Here is an 8,180-nt window from a genome sequence, read left to right as displayed (position 1 = left end):
TCTCTCTCTCTCTCTCTCTCTCTCTCTCTCACACACACACACACACACACACACACACACACTCACACACACTCACACATGCACACACCAGAACCTTCACCAAGCTATTCCTCTGTCTGAATAGGAAGGCCCCTTCTTCATTTCCCCAAATGTAAGATCAGCTAATTTATAGTCACCCACACAGTGGGACCTATACTTAAACTTTTGAAAGTCAGCTCTTTGCCTGTGGCAAGTCCTCTGAAAACAAGAAGGGCAGAGCCAAGTACAAAGGGAGACAGCCAGTGGGAGGAGCCATCTGGGCCACTTAAAAGGCACCCACATTGCTGAAGAGACTTAAAGGTAACTTGCAGTGATCCACACAGTAAACACTAATGGACGGCACTTGTCTACTACATCATCAGAGTGTACTTGGCTGGGCGTCTGAACATTTAAAATGTGATGTACCTGGATTTTCCAGAAGAAAATAGGCAAGTGGTGGTCAGGTAGAGATAAGAAGATATATGGGTCAAGGGTCAGTCAATAAACCAGATTGTCTGCCACCCAATACATGAGTAGAGGGTTAGTTTTAAAAGTCAACTCACAGAATTAAACTGTAAATACAGGATAAGAGTTAGTTAAGGAATCATCTATGTGATTAAAATTGTGGGTGGATGGATGGATAGATGGATGGATGGATGGATGGATGGATGGATAGATGGATGGACAGAAGGAAAGATAAGGTGTATCAGGCATGGTGTCATCTTCACACTCAGGAAGTAAGGCAGGATGTCTTAGAGTTTGAGGCCAACCTGGGTAGCAAAGTCCTGCCCCCCTCTCTCTCTCCCTCTTTCTCTCTGTCTCTCTGTCCCTCTCTCCTCCTCCTTCCCTTCTTCCTTCTCCCTTTTCCCCCTTTCTCATACATACACACAGTGGGGGAATCAGGGATTTAGTTTAAAATCAGCTCACATGATTATCAGGTCTCAGGAGCAGCTAGTCTGAAAGCCACAGGGCAACTATAAGGCTGGAATCCTAGGCAAGAGTTGATGCTGTAGGTTTGTGACCAAATCCCATCTTCACTCAGCATCCTCAGGTCTTGCTCTTAACACTTTTCAACTGATTTGATAAGGCCAGCCACATTATCAAGGCCATATACTTTAAAATCCACTGATTACAGCTGTCAATCAAGTAACAAAATACTTTCACAGCGAGATCTATACTAGCATTTAACTAAGTACCTTGGCATCTCAATCTAATCAATATGACACATAAATTTAAGCATCGTGTATGGCAAAAGTGTTCTCTTTAAAAAGGAGAGGGTAGCCGGGTGTGGTGGCTCACACCTTTAATCCCAGCACTTGGGAGGCAGAGGCAGGCAGATTTCTGAGTTCGAGGCCAGCCTGGTCTACAGAGTGAGTTCCAGNACAGCCAGGGCTACACAGAGAAACCCTGTCTCGAAAANCCAAAAGGAAGAAAAAAATAAAAAGAAAAAGAAAAAGAAAAAGAAAAAGAAAAAGAAAAAGAAAAAGAAAAAGAAAAAGAAAAAGAAAAAGGAGAGGGTGACATGGGACAATTCCCACATCCCGAGCTGTACCTTGCAGAAGGCAAGTGAAGAATGGGAGAGAAAGGAGATGTGATGATGTGTGGAGTTTCTTCAGAAGAACACATAGGCACATGCACATAACTGAAACATGTAGGAAGCTGAGATATAAGGGTCTGAAGCGCAAGACTAGCCTTGGCAACAGCAAGACTTGATCAAAAGAAAGGAATGGAGGGGGAGGGAGGGAGGATGCCAGGGGGAGGAAAAGAAGGATGGAGGGAGGAGGGAAGGAGGAAGAGAGGGAGCGAGAGAGAATAGGGATTCGATGTTGGGAGTCATTTTCTTTGGTCTCAGGGTGACCAAGGCATTTCCCTGGCACTTAACAGACATTCGTTTCAAATGACCATGAAAAGTATTGTCCAAGCACAGAGCTGCCTCTTTCACTTTAGTCAAAAAGCTGACCTCTGACCAAGCAATTACATCATGGCCTTTACATTTTCCTTGGCAGTATTTTGACCTCCAACATCTAAATCCCCTTAAATTTCAACACAGGCATCAAAGCCAAAGGCCCGTGAAGTGCTGTTTTGTGCAGGAGTCTGGGCTGAGCCAGTGCCATCCCTGGGAGGATGGGTGGGCGGTGCACAGAGCTATACACACATGCAGATGCATTGATGCCTTAAAAAAATGTGTGAACATTTTCATTCAGTTTAGGCAAACTTAAATAGAAGCTACTGAAATATATATGTATTATTCCTAAAAAGAAAAGCTGCGGTACAGCTAAAATGCCTTATTATCCTAAATTAGCTGCGAAAATCCCTTCAGAGACTTGACAGGAGGGAAAAAAAATTCAAGGCACTGCAGAAAAGAAAATCCAAGATAAGAATAGTCATACAATACAAGTCTTGTTTCATAACACATTCACGCAGCCTTTCAATACCTGGCAATTACCACACAGGAAAAAAAGATGGAACTGAACAGCTAGGAGGAAGATGAAGAACTAGGGAGAATTAATGCAACCATTTAAAAGTGCTCTAAAAAGAATGCTAGTTAAGATCTCTCAGGAGATTCCTTGAGACCTTAGGCCACTCTGGCCAGAGAAACAGGTACCTAACTGCAGATTTCCTCCTCCTCCTCCTTTTTCTTCTCTCTCTCTCTCTCTCTCTCTCTCTCTCTCTCTCTCTCTCTCTCTCTCTCTCTCTCTCTCTCTCTCTCTCTCTCTCTCTCTCTCTCTCTCTCTCTCTCTCTCTCTCTCTCTCTCTCTCTCTCTCTCTCTTTCTCCCCCCATCTCTCTCTTCCCCTCCTCCAAATTGACCTCCCAGTCTCACCTCCAGTTTTATAACAGACTACCTGCTGTGCCGAGCCCCTATGTAGATTTTCTCCTCCATCCTTCCTCTCCATTCATCCTGTTATCCCAGCCCCCAAGTCTATCAGTCATTCCATGGGAACAAGCCAACCAGAGGAGTGAGTAGGCTAGCTAAGCAGGTAGGCAAGCCTCAGGTCTTCACTCCCCCTACTCTCCTCCATAGCCAGTCCCCAGTTCTGTAGAAGACTATCTGTAGGGCCTATGCTCACTCACTGCTGCCCCCATTCCCTAGGGATTAAACAGATCCTGGTGGAAGACCCTGCTTTCCTTCCTCCCGAAGGTTCCTCAGTCCCTGCTCCTAGCCCATCCCCATATTTTACTGGGAACCAGAGGCCACACCTAGCAGTATCCCAGAAGAATTCCCTACTAGGCAACACACAGCCAACACACCTTCCAAAGAACCAGAGAGGGTGACAGAAACCAATCAACAAAACACCCACACAATAAAGACAAGGCCAGATATCAACACCTAGAATTACAATCTTCCCAAACCCAGATACTTGCATACCAGCATAAAAACACAATCAATAATAGCCAGGATAATACAACTTTATTAGAGCCCAGAAACCCTACCACAGTAAACATTAAGAATTGCAACAGAGGGCTGGAGAGATTGCTCAGTGGTTAAGAGCACCGACTGCTCTTCCAGAGGTCCTGAGTTCAAATCCTAGCAACCACATGGTGACTCACAACCATCTGTAATGAGATCTGATGCCCTTTTCTGGTGTGTCTGAAGACAGCTACAGTGTACTTACATATAACAATAAATAAATCTTTTTTTAAAAAATCCTCTTTATAAAAAAAGGAGAGAGAATTGCAACAGAGCTGAAGCACAAAACAATGACTTTAAAACAGTCTTTAGTGATATGAAAGCAGTGTCTAAAAAGGAAATGAGTAAAGTCCTTAAATTTATGAAAACATCAGCAAGTAGTGGAAGGGAGTGGATAAAACAGTTCAAAATCTGAAGATGGAAATAGAATCAATAAAGGAAACCCAAGCTGGGGGAAATCTGGAAATAAAAAATTTAGGAACTCAAACCGAAATCTCAGAGGCAAGCCTCACCCACAGAACACAAGAAATGGAAGACATTATCTTGGGCAATGAAGACAAGATAGAAGAAATGGATACCTCAGTCAAAGAAAATGTTAAATATAAAAATTTAGGGACAGAATATCCAGGAAATCTGGGGTATCATGAAAAGACAAAAATCTAGGAATAATAGGAATAGAGGAAGGAGATGAAACATAGGTCAAAAGAGCAAAAAATAATTTCAACAATATCATAGAAGAAAATATTCCTAACCTAAGGAAGGAGAAACACTTTTTCTCAAAGTACAAGAAGCATACAGATCACAAAATAGACTAGACCAGGAAAGAAATTCCCCTCGGCACATAATAATCAAAACAGTAAATATACAGGATACAGAAAGAATATTGAATCCTACAAAAATAAAATAAAATAAAAGCCCAGACTATTATACCCAGCAAAACTTTCAATCATCACAGATGGAAATATCCATCTACAAATCCGTCTGTACAGAGGATGCAAGAAGGTTAACCTAAGGAGATTAACCACACCCAAGAAAACACAGGAAATAAATAATCCCATACCAGCACATCATAGAGGGAAAAAATACACACACACAAACACAGAGGAAGAGAGAGACAAAGACAGAGACAGAGAAAGAAAACAATTCTGAATAATAAAAGAACTGCATTACAATCCTTAATCCCAAATTGTACTACAGAGCTATAGTAATAAAAACAGTAGGATCCTGGCACAAAACTTGACATGTTGATCAATAGAATTGAATTGAAGACCCAGACATAAACCCACAACCTGTAGGAACCCCCAAACAACCCAGGCTATTGTCAAGACTATATAGTTTGCCCTCTGAAAACTAACAGCAAGAGCCCCGTTGCTGGAGACAACACCTACACAACTCGTTGAACATGAAGATATAGAGCGGGTGCCTACATAGAATCTTCACCCCTACATTCTATTATCTTTGGCACAGGACGGTATTCTACATGCTAACAAAAGAAAAACATAAACACTAAGCCTGGCCACAAAATCTTGGATCAACAATGGTGTCCTGCCTGCAAGATCTGCTAAGCCAGTGGTGGCACAAACCTTATGGGTATAATCAACCGATTTTGACTTAAGACCCGCTCCAGGAGATGGAATCCATACCTGATACTTGATGACCAAGAACCGGAGACGCTAGCCCAGAAACCTAGGGTAAACCAAACACTGGTATTTTTTTTTTATAAAGTAGCAATAAAATGACTCTTAACAAGGTTCTGCTATACTCATAGATCATTGCCTGATCAACCATCATGAGAGAAGTGTCCTCCTGCAGCAGATGGGAACAAATACAGAGACCCAAAACCAGTCATTAGACAGACAGACAGAGAGAGAGAGAGAGAGAGAGAGAGAGAGAGAGAGAGAGAGAGAGAGAGAGAGATTGGAACAGTCAGCTCTATATGAGGTGTCTCTATCAAACCTTCCCGTCAGGGCTCAGGGAACCCTGAAGAAGAGGAGGCAGGAAGAGTGTCCTTTTAGGGATTCCTGAGTATGCAAGCAGGTGGGGCTCTACATTCATTATCTGTTTCATACACCTTTCCTTGCACTCTTTTTCTTCTGCTCTTGGGGATGTTATTGTTGTTGTCATTGTCATTGTTGTTGTTGTTGGGGGTTTTTTGTTTGTTTGATTGATTGATTGATTGATTGATTGATTTTTTTGTCCTCTGATATTTGGTTTTTGTCTTATTTTTATGTTGTATTATAATTATACCATTACCTCCTTTAAACCTTTTAGTTCTTTAATGAAAGAGAGAGAAATGAGGGATGGATAGAGATGGGAGAGGAGTTGGGAAGGAACTGGAAGGAGTATGAGGAAGGGAAGTTGTAATTGGAATACATTATGTGAGGGGGGAAAAAGCTATGTTCAGTAAAGGGGGAGGGAGATCTCTTAGGAACCCCACACAAGTTGAAGGTCGGCATAGTGTAGTATTAATAGATGTGATTTGTATTAGACTAGACTCAACATCATGTCTTCTTTTAGAGGACATCTTTGTTGGTGATGTCTCAGTGGACACACTTTAAATGATCCAAACTGTCTGTGGACATCAGACAAAGAAGAGCTGCTGAGTGGGTCAGTGAAAAGGACAGCAAATAGTTTCAGCTCTCACGTATCTCGAACATAGAGAACAATCATGTGTCTGTTTGTCCTCTGGGCTATTTGATGCTCTTACGGAGTCTTACATCTTGCTAGGAAATTATTTATGAGAAGAAACAGCACCTAAAGCCTCACAAGACCAAGCCACACTTAGGAATAATCAAGACCGCTTCCGAAGCACAAACTCAATCCACTTCGGAACCCGTAGGGCCATGTGTCTGAGATGATACTGGGACAGCCTGAGGGATGGACTGAAAGCAAGCCCACTTATCAACTGATCGCATCAAGCTTAGATTCTACTACAGGAGGCCAACTTGCTTGGGAACAACAGTGAATTAGAAAAAAAAGCACAAACTAAGAACTAGAAAGAACGGTTCACACCAAGATAGGAACCAGGTAAAATTCCCGTGGAAAACCTGAGACAGAAAACTAACACTGACTGACTTCCTCTTAGCCAAAACTCTTCTGGGCGGGACTTATAGTAGGACTTACAGGAAGACTGCATTTCCATAAGTAAAAAGGACAAAGGAAATGTGTGCATTCCGAGACAGAAAGAGGTAAGCAAGGTGGGTGGAAGAAGCTCTCCCAGCAGACAGACTCCCATGGCACCTCCACTGCCACAGACTCCCATGGCACCTCCACTGCCACAGACTCCCATGGCACCTCCACTGCCACAGACTCACATGGTACCTCCACTGCCACCATGGCCGCTCTCTGCTTCCTTGCCTTCTTTGTAATAGGAAGATAAGAGCAGCTCTGTCAGGTGGCTGTCCATGAGGGTTTTGTAGACTTCCTGACCATAAATTAGTTCTCTACATTTGTTTGCTTTTTAAAAATAAATAAAGGATATACAGATGATGTCCTGCTAGCTAATGGATAGTTTCTTAATTCACTAAGACTCCTCTAGCTTCTCTTCTTTTTCTTCAGTATTCAGTGGACCCATGTATTCTCCTCTCTCAATATTTACATAGAGCACCCACAAATCTAGTTACAGTTTACATTTCCAAATCTCACAGAGCTATTTCTGACCTAGCCCCACTATGAGGCAAGTGAACTCCTGGTGTGTACATTAAATCCTGTGAGACACTGAGGATCATTGCTACTCTCTACAGGGCAGCTTGAAGAGGAAGAGAGAGCTACACACACAGCAAGATGTTTTGCTTTTCATGGAAGCATTGGGGCCACTAAAGGCTTTTCCTCTGAGTCCTAAGCTTGGGTGTGGTCTCTCCTATGAGTAGATCAGGCTGGACTGATTATACAAACAGTAGACGTGACCCCTGGAGTTTTCAGCTCCAATCAGATGCTTCTACATCAATACCCAACCAGGAAAATCTCCCAAACAGGTCAATAATCCAAAACTTCACCCCTACACATGTGGGCACTACAGACAAAAGAACGCTTAGTCTAGCTGCTAAGAGTCCTCTGATGAAAAACAGTTCTGTCTTATCCCAAGACAAATACTTCCAGCTCCCAAATTCATTCAGATACAAAGGGCTCATCATGAAGGTTCTAATGCCTTGCCTTGCTAAGACTCACCAACAGACAGGCCTCTATTGTGGGAGAGAGAGAGAGAGAGAGAGAGAGAGAGAGAGAGAGAGAGAGAGAGAGAGAGAGAGAGAGACCAACTAGGGCAAATAAATGGAAAAGATTATGGGGAATTTAAAACTAAACTTTTGTCAGTACTGAGTATTGAACCCAGGACCCCTTGCATGCTAGGCAAGTGTCTCAGTCAAGGTTACTATTGCTGTGGTGCATGAACAAACACCATGAGCAAAGTAACTTGGGGAGGAAGAAAGGGTTTATTTGGCTTATGCTTCTATATCACTGTTCATCATCACAGGAAGTCAGGACAGAACTCAAAAGGGCAGGAACCTAGAGGCAGGAGCTGGTGCAGAGGCCATGGAAGAGTACTGCTTACTGGCTTGCTTCCCATGGCTTTCTCAGCCTGCTTTCTTATAGAACCCATGACCAACCCACAAAAGGGTGGGCCCCTGGGGCCCTCATCAATCACTAATTAAGGAAACTCCCTACAGACTTACATACAGCCCAGTCTTATGGAGGCATGTTCTCAATTGAGGCTTCCTCTCTGCCAGTGAGTCTAGCTTGTGTCAAGCTGACAT

The 8,180-nt window shown here is 42.9% G+C and overlaps 1 pseudogene; it reads right to left on the bottom strand.

The window, feature by feature from the left end:
- Window positions 1-6,835, bottom strand: part of LOC110325089 — a 45,174-nt pseudogene extending 38,339 nt beyond the window's left edge.
- Window positions 6,836-8,180: the final 1,345 nt, after the last annotated feature.

Source organism: Mus pahari, chromosome 8 (assembly GCF_900095145.1).
Source record: "Mus pahari chromosome 8, PAHARI_EIJ_v1.1, whole genome shotgun sequence".
In the NCBI taxonomy this organism is placed as follows: Eukaryota; Metazoa; Chordata; class Mammalia; order Rodentia; family Muridae; genus Mus; species Mus pahari.
The sequence above is the reverse complement of the archived record's forward strand: the minus strand, read 5'-3'. Positions and strand labels throughout refer to the sequence as shown.